The sequence below is a fragment of the Hylobates moloch genome, unplaced genomic scaffold, assembly GCF_009828535.3.
Source record: "Hylobates moloch isolate HMO894 unplaced genomic scaffold, HMol_V3 SCAFFOLD_7, whole genome shotgun sequence".
Lineage (NCBI taxonomy): Eukaryota > Metazoa > Chordata > Mammalia > Primates > Hylobatidae > Hylobates > Hylobates moloch.
Window position 1 is genome coordinate 126,766,780 of NW_026652282.1, and position 14,003 is coordinate 126,780,782.

At 51.3% G+C, this 14,003-nt stretch overlaps 1 protein-coding gene across 7 annotated transcripts in view; it reads right to left on the reverse strand.

Moving 5' to 3' along the window:
• MAMLD1 (mastermind like domain containing 1) overlaps positions 1-14,003 on the reverse strand; it is a 147,006-nt gene that overhangs the window by 131,974 nt on the left and 1,029 nt on the right. For 3 of the 7 annotated variants that reach the window (XM_032757789.2, XM_058441612.1, XM_058441616.1), the window contains exon 2: positions 13,545-13,614. The gene's annotated coding sequence lies outside the window, so the exon portion shown is untranslated. Of the gene's footprint in view, positions 1-12,900; positions 13,159-13,544; positions 13,970-14,003 lie in introns of those variants that run through there. The other 4 variants (XM_058441615.1, XM_058441613.1, XM_058441614.1 and 1 more) reach the window with 3 other exon arrangements.

Here is a 14,003-nt window from a genome sequence, read left to right on the forward strand (position 1 = left end):
CTCATGCATAAAACAAGGGGTCTCTAAAGGAATTTTGTTCTATTATTTGGTCCTACATAAATACATTTCAACTCTTTGTCTTTAGCTAAAACTTCTAAAACTGTTATCACTTATATAACAGTCACAGTCCCCACCTACCCAAACAAAAATACAACCCAATGCTTTCAAGTCTCTGGTAATTTCAAAAAGAACAAATTATTACTTATCCTTTTCGAATATTTTAAGTAACTTAGAGTTTAACTTGCTACTGGAGAATTAAGAAATGCCAGAGCTGGAGGAGCCCTTTGGATGCCCCTACACCATTCCTTCATTGTACAGATGGAGAAAATGATGCCCAGTCTGAGGAAACAGCTTGCCCCAAGTGCCATGGCTAGTTGGTATCAAAGCTGAAGCCAGACCACATGCCGGTGGCCATCAGGTGGGTATTCTTCCCACTGTAGCACCAGGGACTCCTCCCAGACTCAGAAAGCTGGTCTGAAACAGTGAATCTTCCAAAGGGCAACCACCCACCGCCAAACTTTTCAATTTACAAATGACTCTCATTTTGTTTGATGACTTGATGGACCTAAAATTCCTAGGTGGCATCTGCTTTCAACTGACTTGCACGATTCCTCTCCCTCCAGATTAATAATGAAATTAAGGGTGAGATACCCTGGCCAAGGATGGGAATGGGAGCCACTCTGCATAGCGACCCTGTACTAAGCACTCATTTTCAGCATGATCGCCACTTAACCACCCCTGGCAAATCGGGTTGGTTTAACAAAAGAAAGAATGGGTAGGGAGACACCTCAACCTGTTTGCAAGGCAATTCAAAGCAAAAACAGTTCTCTCTTTCTAAAGGAGAGGGAGAGCCCAAGCTCCTAGCAACACATTTCTTTCCAAAAGGTTCCTAAAATCCACATGGGGTGGGGGAAGGGACTAAAAAGCTCTGCAAATGTGTGGCTGCCTCCACTTTGGAACTGCATAGCAACAGGCCGAGCAAGGCCAGGATCTCCCTCTGAGGGTTCAAAGGGCTTTCCAAACCTGCTGTTTACTTTCTAGGGCTGACTTTGAGGACCTGAGCATTCATTAGGGCCAGGTTAATATGATGATAGGCTTGTGTTTCTAGGAGAATTGAAAATACACTATTGTGAGGAGCCAGACAGAGAACTTGGAAGGTGCACAGGATCAACAAGGGCCAAGGAAATGTGCTCATGACTTGTCATGAGACCCAGGGCCAGCACCTGCTCCTCTCTGGGCCTCAGTTTCCCCATCTTTGATATACAAGCCCTCGTGGCCTTGCCATGAGAAGACTTTCCACACTTCCAGGGTTAGACGGGGAAGGTTGTGGAAGGCTATTTGAATGGAGTCCAGCCATCCTCTTCCCTTCTAAGCAGACCCCCCACACACCAGCAGGCCCAACCTGAGGCTCCTCTCCAAAAGGACACAACTCCACTTCCTCAGGATGGGGCCCTGGACAGATCCTGGGGTGAGACTACTTCCCAGTTTTCATGAGGGTCTGGCTAGGCCCTTTCAGTGACTATGAGAGAGACACACAGGATCCACTTTACCTTCTCATGCCCGGTGTGACCGTACTGAAGTGTGAAAAACCAAACAACTGTCTGCCTCCTCAAATCCCATTTTCTCACTTCTGCAGCAGGCAAATGTGGAACCTCCTCAAGGCACTGGACTGGCTACACACATCCTTGACCCATTCTGGAACTGCCTAGGGCTGGGTAATTGGGATCTCTAAAACTGTCTAGATCCTGGACACACTGTATGCTCTTTGAGGTCCCTCCCAAGCCAGAGTCTCTTTAATGCCAGTTTGCCTGGGCGTAACTTATGCAGTATCAAAGAAAGGGACAAAATGACTTTTCAAGTCAAAAGAAGCCTGATTTTCTTTTGTTAAATTTCTCACATCAAATGGAAATGCAAAATAAATAGTAAACACTGACACTAAAGAGAGCAACCCATGAGTGTGCCCTGAGCCTGATATTTACAAGACCATCTCACCAACACCATCTCTTTTGAATCTCCCACAATGCTCCAAACTTGGTGGAACTGACATTCTGATATTTCCATCTCACAACTGAGGGCACTGAGACTTGGCAGGTTCACAGACCTGCCTAAAATCCCACAGTTCTTCAATGTCTCCTGCTGAAAGCTCATATTGAGGCTTTCTTAACCTGTAACAAAAGATCCCCAAGAGAACCATGAGTGGGCTTAAGGCCTAGCAGTACCTTAAATTAGATACAACATTGCATGTTATTTTTCAATTGTCTAAGGAGAAGACCCAGAGCTTTCATCAGATTCACAAAGAAGTCTGTCATCCCTAACAGGCAAACAGCCATCCCTGCTTCAGAGGATAAGGAGTCGTTTTTGTTATGATTTGAGGTTCAAGAGACCAATTGGGGTTAGCTTCCCTGAGGGCAAGCTCAGAAAAACCTTGGCAACCAGATAGTTTTCTAACTCATAAATAGGACCAGCTTTATGCCAGGCACGGTACCATTTGGTGGGGTGGAGGGTGGGGTATGGATTAGAGGGCTTCCCTAAGCCCTGAACACCTCCTTACCTGTGCCCTAAACAGCAGATTCTCTCCAAGGCATGGTAACTCTTGTATCTTTTAATTCAAGTTAGAGGCTCCAGATTCTCCAGAGAAAGGGAATCCCACTAAGGTACAGCGGGCTGAGGATGGCATCTTTCTAGGTAAGGTGGAGAGGGGGTGTGAGAAGCAGGAGGCAGATCTAGAAACCAGTAAGGAAAATGTGGGGGTACTGAACCTAAACTCGATTTGCTTGGGATTTGGCAGCCAAAGGCATGGCTGAAAAGGCCAATGAGCCTGTCCCCAGCCATATGCAGAACAGGGCTTCAGACCTAGCCTTTGCTATCTTGGCAAAGTTCTACTCCTGAGAGAGGGTGAGTGTGTGAGTGTGTCTGTGTGTGTATGTGTGTGTGTGTGTGTGTGAGAGAGAGAGAGAGAGGCAGAGAGAGAGATAGAGAGAGAGAGGCAGAGATAGATAGAGAGAGAGAGAGAGAGAGAGAGAGAGGCAGCTCTTCACAACCGCCTGAGCAAGGAGATGAGAACTCAAATGGCTAACCATCAGCTTCAGTGGACCCAAACTAGGCAACCAACAATGCTGCTAAGTCTCCCCAACCAGGGCCTGAGAATGCAGTCTTCTCAAGCACCCAGAATGGGGAATGGGCCTCCCACTCTGGGATCCACTGCTGCTGTTTGGGAAGGTGGGGATAAAAGAGGTATGTAGGACTGCCAAAGGGCTGTTACTCTTGGGGAGTGCTGGTGCGGCACTCCCAGGAAGAGCAGGCAGAAGGAGGGAGAAAAGCCTGCCTGGAGAATCCCCATTAACTTCATCTTGTGATTTCATTGTCACAGCCACTCAGAACAGGTTTAGCCCCGGGGCAGGCTCTTGGGAGCCTCCGATTTGACAATGTGCTCACCTCATGCTGTGGGACAAGACCTCACCACGAGCCCTATTAGTGGGTGAGAAAGGACTCCCTGGCTGCCCTACTGCACAGAGCATCAGTCATACTCCAAAACTAACACCCCGGCCATGTGCTCGGGTGTTACCTTTGTGTCCGGTGCTCCCCTGGTGGGATTAGTGCAGTGACACTCCTTGATATTTTCAGGGCTCATTTTGAGAACTGTCATGGCAACTAACATGATAATGCTCTTTACCCCATGGCTGGGGGATCGCTAGAAACAACCAGATTGTTCACTTTAACTCGAATGTCAGCACAATTATTTTAACACCAAGTGTGTCAGGTTTGACTCCATATTCCGGAAATTAATTTTAGAGCGGCAGGGAAATAAAATGGCATACTTCTTTGAGCTTTGTTACAACATGTTCATGCAGCAAACTGCGAAGAAAATGTAGTAATTAGAGGTTAAATTAATCCTTGACAGACAAGCGGCTTAGAAACGCTGTGCCCTCCTCCCGAAGCCTAGCATAATGCATGCCAGTCTTTCAGAATTAGACACGCAAACCATGTGACGTTGGCAACTGCACCAAAACTACTGTCCCACTTAAAATTCCGAGGCTGGTGCTGGAACTTCCAGAGGCAGATATTAACACTGAGATCTCATTAAGAGCCAAACCCAAACAACCTCCCACCATTGCCAGAGGAGCCCACCCAGCCAAGCCCTCCACAGGGCTGGCTGCCTGACTCTCTGACAGCAACTCGAAAACGAGACACACACTCCCTTCTAATTCTTAATTTACAATCTCCATTCTCCGGCTACTTCCAGACTTCGAGTTCAGATTCTAATATGCCCCTTTGCTGTCCTAACAATGCTGAGCAAAGCACACATTGACACAGGGCAGATTATATTACACCACAGTTACAAGCGCTGCCCCTCCGTCGGCTGCATTTCTTTTGACCACATTTGCTCTGCCTCAAAAGGAAAGCCTGTCTGTCGACACATGGGTGCAAAATGGATGTTCTACACTTGACTGAGAACTAGAGACCAGGGTTCTGTCAACTTTGGGCTCCCTTTACTATGGCCCCATAGGAAAGTCAGGTGCTTCTCTGGGCCTCAGTTTCCTCTTCTGTAAAATCATGGGGTTTTACTCTTCCAGCTGTAAGATTCTCCATCTTTCAACACCTGAGTTTGCAGGTGAGGTGGTGTGCCTGTGCTAACTATGTACAGGTGCAATGGGCAACCGACTAGCAGAGCCACAGTAAGGAAGGCAGAGCTGGGTCCTGTCTTCCTCCCCCCACTCTGTCACAGCACGCTGCCGAAGCTGAGAGTGGAATTTCGGATTCAAATGCAGGAAAAAATAGAAATGCATTACTTGTGGGGTGAGGGTGGAGCTGGGACAATTGGACCAAGAACTTGGAATTCCTCAATGTGTTCAGAATTACTTGACTTTGTTTTTGTCCTGTCTTTATGCTCCAAAGACCCACACTTTCCTCTCACAGGTGAATACAAGCTGGGGCCATCAGGCCCTTTTGACCTGGATGCCATTAACTAGCTCAGGTGCTGTGGCCTCCAATGATCTCTTCCAAAATCAGCAGAAAACTGTCCCTATGGTCTAGTGTCTAGATACTCGCACAGGTGGAAGAAAGGGGAAAAAAATCAATGGCTGACCTGCTAGGCCATCTTCCAACAACATGATATCCCCTGGTCCGCTCCATCCTTCTCTGAACCTCAGGGAACAATTCTCAGCCTTAAGAAAATGGCATTTCCCAAAATCTACTTACTGGTTATTTACTTGGCAGAACAAGCAGCAGGGCACATGGGAGGGTAAGGTAGCTTCCCCCACCCACCCACCAAGGAAATGGGGGTCTGGGAGGCTCCAACTGGGCTGTGCAGAAAGGGGCACTGGCTGTGTCGGGGTCAGAGGGCAGCCGGGCAGGACTGAGTTGCCATGGTGGGTGGGTGGGGGGGGGTCCTCCTCCAGGGGCAGAAAGAGCCCACCCTCTTGCAGGCCAAGGAAGGGAGGGAGTAGTCTGAAGCTGGGGCCCCCCAGGATAGCCAATCTGGGCAAGGAAAGCTCTCCTAAACTTTGCAAAGAGCTTTTTGCTTCTTGCTCCCAAACCCTCCTTAGGCCCCGTCTCTGGAAGCCTTTATTCTGGGAGCTCAGTGCCTACAGCCAGGGAGGCCCCTTGCTATTCCCTCCCCCGGGGGGAATATTTTTGAACTGTTTCATATCTGATTGCTTTGGATGTTATAAAGACGTCAGATTTTAGGAGAAAACTCGAGGTTTGAAGGAAACCAGGGAGGCTCTGTGAAGGGGAGAAAGAAAGCAACCAGAGTGGGGGGGTGGAGGCAGGGAAATGAGGTAACCCAACTCTTTTGCTTCTGTCTCCTCCTCTGGAAGAAAATGCTCTTGGGGCTTCAGCAGCCCTGGGCTGGTAATTTGGGAGCAGGACCCCACAGGACTATGCACCTCCAATCTTGGCATGTAAATATCCTATAACACAAGCTACTGTTTCTTACCTCCATGGGGAACCCCCTGACTAACTGTCCTGACAGCTCCATGGGGCCTTCTCTTCTTCCTTTGACACCTTTACAGACTAAAGAACAACAATGACACAACAAAAATGAGAAGTAATAAGCATTTGCAACACAGTCTCTTCAGGTTCATTCGGATTTATGAAATTTTCCTCCTCGAAGTACTGAAGATGTTTAAGGACCCAATGCCTACAAAACGAGGCCGGTTCCAATTGAGCTTTGCAATGCTTTTTTCCTGCCATACAGTTGACTGGTGCTGCCTAGGTTACCCCTTGGTGGCGTTGTGAGAGGTGTATGATGGGAATTGGTTTATTGTGCTGATCCACAGTAACTGGCTCCTGTTCCTCCATCATTTATCTCCCTCCCCAGTGACATCTGGGTTGGTCTATTCACACTCTCAGCATTCTATCTGCTCCAACAAACACTCAGCCTTTTCTGCTTGGATAAGGAGTTTTTTAGTTACATCCATTATATGTGTATCAACATTTATGGCAGCAAGATAATTGCCAAAGAACTCAGAGGATAAAGAGTCCTTCTTCATAATGTTCACCCCTGCCCCTTTAAAAAATCAATATTAACATCAAGTACGACAGCAGCAGGTTCTTACATGGCTGCTGTATCCTCAAAGTTGGAAATGTGATTAAAACAAACAAACAAAAAAAACAGCTGGATTAGGAAGAAAAGAAAAGGTTCAACAGTGGGTTCAGAACCCACACCCCAGTGGTGCACGTGTGTGCGGATGGAAGGCCTTTTTGTCTTTGAAACCTTTGCTAAATAACTGCAAAGCAGCAAATCTGCTCTACATTAGATGAGTCCTTTGGAAATATGCCAGTCTACTCTAAAGAGTTTAGATCCCGTTATCTGTATACCAACCCAATGATTAGGAGGCCTGCCATCAATAGGAGTATTGGACAAGAGAAACTTTGGGTTGATTTCTGATGTCCACTGTCTCTGATTCTGGGTTAGAAGTTCACGCTTGCAAAAGACACAAAAAGGGGAACACTTCACACTTTGTATTGTTTTGATTGGCCTTCTGCCATTTTTTAACTCCTCCTTTTTATCCTTGCCCTTCAAAATATGAGCCCCTTTTCATTATCTGTCTAGCTGTTTCCCAATGACAAGGTTGAATTTGATGTTTCACTTTCCCAGAAAATGACTATTTCATTCACAAACCATAGTGTTTTAGAACTGGAAGGGACTCAGACTCAGAGGTCACGGGATTGGGGGAGAGAAAGGATGGACTTGTCCAAGATCACTCTGCTAATTAGTGGGCAGAACTTTCTAGAACACAAGTTTCCCAGCTCCTAGGCTAATGATCTGTGCAATGCACTGTTGCAGAAAAAATAATCAGAATCTTAAAAAAAAAGGGGTTTATTCACTGCCATCCCCATCAAGCTACCAATGACTTTCTTCACAGAATTGGAAAAAACTACTTTAAAGTTCATATGGAACCAAAAAAGAGCCTGCATTGCCAAGACAATCCTAAGCCAAAAGAACAAAGCTGGAGGCATCATGCTACCTGACTTCAAACTATACTACAAGGCTACGGTAACCAAAACAGCATGGCACTGGTACCAAAAAAGAGATACAGACCAATGGAACCGAACAGAGCCCTCAGAAATAATACTACACATCTACAACCATCTGATCTTTGACAAACCTGACAAAAACAAGAAATGGGGAAAGGATTTCCTATTTAATAAAAGGTGCTGGGAAAACTGGCTAGCCATATGTAGAAAGCTGAAACTGGATCCCTTCCTTATACCTTATACAAAAATTGATTCAAGATGGATTAAAGACTTAAATGTTAGACCTAAAACCATAAAAACCCTAGAAGAAAACCTAGACAATGCCATTCAGGACATAGGCATGGGCAAGGACTTCATGTCTAAAACACCAAAAGCAATGGCAACAAAAGCCAAAATTGACAAATGGGATCTAATTAAACCAAAGAGCTTCTGCACAGCAAAAGAAACTACCATCAGAGTGAACAGGCAACCTACAGAATGGGAGAAAATTTTTGAAACCTACTCATCTGACAAAGGGCTAATATCCAGAATCTACAAAGAACTCAAACAAATTTACAAGAAAAGAAACAAACAACCCCATCAAAAAGTGGGCAAAGGATATGAACAGACACTTCTCAAAAGAAGACATTTATGCAGCCAACAGACACATGAAAAAATGCTCATCATCACTGGCCATCAGAGAAATGCAAATCAAAACCACAATGTGATACCATCTCACACCTGTTAGAATGGCGATCATTAAAAAGTCAGGAAACAACAGGTGCTGGAGAGGATGTGGAGAAATAGGAACACTTTTACACTGTTGGTGGGACTGTAAACTAGTTCAACCATTGTGGAAGACAGTGTGGTGATTCCTCAGGGATCTAGAACTAGAAATACCATTTGACCCGGCCATCCCATTACTGGGTATATACCCAAAGGACTATAAATCATGCTGCTATAAAGACACATGCACACGTATGTTTATTACAGCACTATTCACAATAGCAAAGACTTGGAACCAACCCAAATGTCCATCAATGATAGACTGGATTAAGAAAATATGCACATATACACTATGGAATACTATGAAGCCATAAAAAAGGATGAGTTCATGTCCTTTGTAGGGACATAGATGAAACTGGAAACCATCATTCTCAGCAAACTATCGCAAGGACAAAAAACCAAACACCGCATGTTCTCACTCATAGGTGGGAATTGAACAATGAGAACACTTGGACACAGGAAGGGGAGCATCACACACCGGAGCCTGTCGTGGGGTGGGAGGAGGGGGGAGGGATAGCATTAGGAGATATACCTAATGTAAATGACGAATTAATGGGCGCAGCACACCAACATGGCACATGTATACACATGTAACAAACCTGCAGGTTGTGCACATGTACCCTAGAACTTAAAGTATAATAACAAAAAAAGGGTTTACTGTATATTGAGGCTCCTTTAAGGAAGAGGCATAGTCCAGCTATTTTCAGAAGAGCCACTTGTCTAAGACCAGTTTCTCCCCTTTCATAACCCCAAATAGTAATTGAGTTTCCTAGGGACCATCCATTAACAGGTGCATTTTGTGCCTTTAGGTGATCAATTTAAAAGGGAAGAAAATATATTAAACATGCTGGCTAAGCTAGAAAAATCCCTTTCCTTAGTAAAAAGGATTGACAATAGTGAATCTGCTACCTTAAGACGCAGTGAATCTGTAGCCCCCACCCCCACCCCAGAAACAGGGTATTTCCTGGTGGAGTGTAAAAATTCAATGACGTTCCTATTTCAACCCACACATCTGTGTCACTGTCAGCGTCAGTGGCAGGAAAACAGACGAAGTCACCCTTTGCTAATGATTTCCTAACATGGAATTTCCTTGTATCTCCTAAAGGCTTTCTTCTTCCAACGCCAAACTGTTCCCCACCCCCCACCCCAACACATTGTACTGAAGAAAAACTGAAAATGGTCACAGCCGGAAGAGGAGGATTTTTAAGGAGATCTTGTAAGGAAAAGCTTCAGCTCTTTGTGATATTTTTAAAGGGGGAAAGGGGGGAATGACTGCTAGTTTTTTCCGAAGCTGAACAAAACAGAGAGATTTCCTCTCAGGCATCTGGAAATCTCTCAGCCCCACCTCTTTCTTCCTTTTTTCCTGCCTCTTCTGTCCCAAGTTCCACTTTGAGCAACATTCTTACTTCAGTACTGAAAGAAACACTCACACATCGCAGGCAGGCACCGGGAGAGGACAGGGCGGCCCCCAGAGCAGGGAGCAGGCATTGGAGAACCACCAAGCACAAAGCAGTATAGGAGCCCATCACTTTTCCCCTCTGGAGAATATCCTATTTAATATGCAAACTGGTCATGAAGTGAAAAGAGGGCTGTTACTTTAAGGGGAAGAAGCTGATTAGCTGCTCTGGCTGGCAGCAAACAGCTGGTCTGTCCGGCAGGTTCAAGGCCATTTCAGCTTCTCTCTTATGGAGGCACCATATGTTCCATCTCGCACATCAGCAGCTTTATTTTCCAATGATCTTGCTCCAGAAGAGAAGCACAAAGGGGGGAGGAGAAGGCAGAACCAGTAGTTTACCCTTTGATTACTTTCTGGTGGTTTTAGATGCAGTTGCGATGTGTGTGTGCGCGTTGGGGGTGTTAACGCTTCATCTTCTACTCCAAAGACCAGAGGACAAATGTTTGACCAGCACTTATCAATAACCTCCAGAGATGGGAGGGGAGTAGGAGAAAGATATGCAAAAAGGCACAAATAAAACGTCGACATCAGATTAAATGGAAGTAGGAGGGGCGGAGGCGGCCAGAGAGCGGGTGGAATCTGACTTCGCTTGGGAGACCCACCAGCCTGAGCTTGGGCCCCGCCCACTTTCCTTATTTGTCACTTTTTTCTTTTCAGTATTCCCTTCCCGAACAAACTCCATGAGAGACACCGACCACTTTGGGGCACAGGGGCGGAGCAGGCCAACAGAATGGCGAAAGGTTACTTCTAACATTATATTTGACATTCCTCAGTGCAAGCCCTGGTTCTCGAAAGTTTTAGGGGGGCAGTTATAAGGGACAAGGACCCGCTAAGTCGTCAATCCAACTAAAGCTGGCAGCTTTAGTGTCAGGCGCTAGGTTAGGTGCAGAGGGAGCAGGCCAGCGCGCGGTCACAGTAGCACGCTCATCCTCACTGCCCGCCTAGGCTACACGAACCCCGGAGGTGGCGGCTCCCACTGCCTCCGCGCCTCCAAACAAAGGGCGCTCGGAGAGTTTGAGCCCTTGTGTGTGGAGGGGCGGAGGGTGTGGCAGGAGGGCGCGGGAAGAAATGAGGCGTGTAGCCAGACGCGGGTGGCCTAAGCCTCCGAGCTGCCGCCTCCGTCTTAGCCACCGGCGGGCGCGACAGCTGCCCTGAGCTCCGGCGGCGAGGGGCGCCCGCTGCAAAGCGAAACCAAGGAAAGGGCGCCCCCTATGCCCGAGCCCGGCGAGCGCATCGGCGAGTCGCGTCTGCCCACCCCGCGGAGCGCTTGCAGCCTAGGGCCTCTGCGCGCGCCCGCCAGCTCGCAGTGCAGTCCACTGGGCCGTCCCGGCCGCCGGGATTTAGGGTGTCCAGGGCTGGCAGGCCGGGCGTGCAGCGAGGGCCGGGGCTGGGGCTCCGTGCGCCTTCGTGGGTTCCCGCAGAGGGTCCTCGAAACACAGCCCCCTCCCCCATCGCCTACACTTGCCCTCCTGTCCCGAGCGGCTCGAAACCACTTGGAGACAGCCGCCCCCGCCCCCTGCCTCTGCGTCCCTTTTCCCCTTCCCTCTCTCCAGCCTCCTGGGAAACAAAGGGGCTTTTTAGAAAGCGGATTGTTGGCGGCGGCGGCGGCGCGGGTGGGAGGGAGGGGGGATCTATAAAGACAAGAAGAGGTGGGAGGGAGGGAAGGAAAGAAGCTGCGCGGCCTCCAGGGGCCCAGAGCTGCGGTGGCGGCCGGGAAGCCCCGGCGGGTGCACGGTCGACCCCGCCCGGCCGGTGGGCACTCGGGCGGCAACCCACGCCTGCCAAGAGCTGGGCCGCGCCGCTGCGATGTCGCTCGCCGGCTCACCGCAACCGGGGAACACAATTCCCCAGCCGCGGTCCGGGGCCGCTGGGGGCGGCGCAATTCCCGCGGGGGTCTACCCCGGGAGACCCAGGCCCTCTCCCCAGCCAACTCTTTCAAAATTGCTCGGTCTCAGGGAGACTTTGCGCCTTTGTTCCAGCGCAGCCGCCTCTAGTAAGCTCGGCTCGCTCGCCCTCGCAGACAATGTCCTGGAGCCGGCCTCGGTTTGCTTACCCGTGAACAGCACGTTCACCGTGGGGACCGCGCCCCCGGGGGGCACCGTGCTGCCAAACAACAACGACAAGCCACCCCAGCAAAAGGAGCCCCTTCTCCCCACGTCCCCCAGCCACGCTGTGCTCCCGCCCGCTCACACACACCCACACTCGGGGTGCCCAGGTCAGCCGCACCCAGCTGCAGGAGCGCGGCGGGAGTGAATGCCCCAGCCCAAGGCGTGTGTTTGCACAGGTTCCGATGGCTTCAGGGCCGAGCTTTCTGGCAGGCTAATCCTATTAGTGTCTGCTCAGTCCGAATTTAATCACGGATCAGAATCAGACGACATCTCCAGCTTTCCAGGAGGCTTCGGACACACTGCATTGGGACGGAGCCTGGCCAAGTCAACTGGCCGAGAAAAGTATTTGGCGGCGCTCCGGGGGGCTTCCCGCCCGCGCTAGCCGGCGCCGGGCGCCCAGCTCTGTCGTCGCGCGGATGCTGGGGAACCTGAAGCGCGGACTCTGACGCAGGGGTGCCGGGGCTGCTCCGCAGGAACCCAGTCCGGGCTGCCCTGAACACCAGCTCACCTCCGGGCTGCTCTTCCCAGGAGCTGGCAGGGGAGGGAGTGCAGAGCAGCGGGTTCGGCGCGCACACTCCACACTCTCGCTCAGAGGCGGCAAACAGCGTTGGGGTGGGGGAATCCTTCACCCAGCGCCCACTGCCTACTGGCCTGGGCTCAGGGAGCTGGCATGTGAAGGCACCGTCGCCGGTGACACCCAGGCTGCAAGCGACCCGGGGGTGCTGGGACAGAGTGGGAGCCTCCCGGTAGCCCAGCGTAGCCCGAGGAGCCCGGGCAGCTTGCGCCCTTCTACCTTTCCTCCCCAGTACGTGGCTGCTCCCGCCGGATTTCAGACGCCCGATGGGCGCGGAGCCAAAGGCCGTGGTCTCCGGCGTTTCGAGCTGCGCCCAGCCCAGTCGGGCTGGTTCGAGAAGGGGGCGGCCGCCCGCAGCGCCAGGTGGGCCGTGTGCTCAGAGCAAACTTTAGGGTCTACCGACTCGAAGCACCCCGGGACCCCGATCCTCAGCGATGGGGACCATAACTGGGGGCTACAGTGTACCCCGGAATCCCCAGAACAGTCGGACCTCCTGCGCCCGCCCTCAGCCTTACCGTGCTGCAGAGCTCCGGCGGCGGCGGGGGCAGTGTCCGAGGGGCGGGCGGCCGCCGGCGCGGGCAGCCTGGCCTCAGGCGGCCGCCAAGGAACCCAACCCTGTTGCAGATCACCCCCTGGCTAGCGGCCGGTGCCCCCGCGCCCGCCCGCCGCCGGCCGCTTCAGCTCGCGGCCAAGTTCATGCTGGCGGCGCTGCAGTGGCGGCCTCAATCTGCTCGCTCCATTCCCACCGCCCGGCTCCGCGCCGCGCGCCCGGAAGGTGGAGTTTCGGGGGTTTAAGTTACTGATAGGCATTTCTCACTGCTGTGTCACTCGGGGAGGAGGAGACACGCACGCCGCACACTCACACACCCTCACACTCACGGCGACAAGCGGCTCCGGCCTTAAAGGGGAAGCCGCGCTGCCCTGCCCGCGACCCCGCCAGCTCGAAGCCTGGAAACTCAGGGTTTCCACTCCGGGATGGGGCGGCGGGCAGCCAAAGCGCTGCGGCAGCCCAAAGGGCCTCCCGGGCCCTCCCACCAGTCTTTAGAGGAGAAAGCGGCCGCAGGCTGGCTTCGCTGTTGCTGCCTCATTTCTCCAGTCGGCTCGAACCAGGGCAGCTGGGGAGGGATCGGAGGGGCGGAAGGGGCATCGGTGCACTCACTTTGGCTGCTCCGCACTCAGTGGAGGGTGGTCTGTGCCCCCGGCGTCAGCTGGCTTGCCTAGGCGGTGCGCTGGTGGAAAGAGGCGACAGCAGGGTTACCGGAGCGCCTGCAGCAGACAGAGCCCGCCGGAGGGCCGCAGGCGGGGCCCGGCGCGCTTGGGAAACCCGCACGCCGAAGGTAGACTTTCCGCGTCTGGGGAAAGCGAGCTCGTGAGCCGTGCGTGGCCGGGACACACGAAGAGCGAGCACGGAGAGCCGAAAGCCAGCGGTCATCAGTGACAGGGAGAGAGAGCGCTCAGGACCGAGAGACCAAGAGAGACAGGAGACCGTACAAGACACAGAGAAGGCAGAGACTGAGAGACAGATACCGAGAGAGGTACCGGCAGAGAATAGAGGTAGAGACACGATGGAGGGAGAGGAGAGGAGAGGAGAGGAGAGGAGAGGAGAGGAGAGGAGAGG